Below are 283 nucleotides of genomic sequence, written 5' to 3'. Positions count from 1 at the left end.
CTATAGTAGAAGACACTTGCCCAAGGTGCCACGCAGTGGGACTGAACCCGGAACCATGTGGTTGGTAAGCAATATATATATATATATATATATATATATTCTATATAATTCCTTTATCCTTGTTGATCCACCAATGTCCCTCCAGGTCTATAAAACATAAACTCAAAGTATTCTTTGGTCTTACCTTATGGGTGTTAGCTGCAAGATGGAACAAAGCAGTGAGAGAAAACATAATTCCGACTACAGGGTGTTCCTAAAGTCTGAACACACAGGAAATCTCATT

This window comes from Octopus bimaculoides, chromosome 22 (genome assembly GCF_001194135.2).
Source record: "Octopus bimaculoides isolate UCB-OBI-ISO-001 chromosome 22, ASM119413v2, whole genome shotgun sequence".
NCBI classification, from domain to species: Eukaryota; Metazoa; Mollusca; class Cephalopoda; order Octopoda; family Octopodidae; genus Octopus; species Octopus bimaculoides.
The sequence above is the reverse complement of the archived record's forward strand: the minus strand, read 5'-3'. Positions refer to the sequence as shown.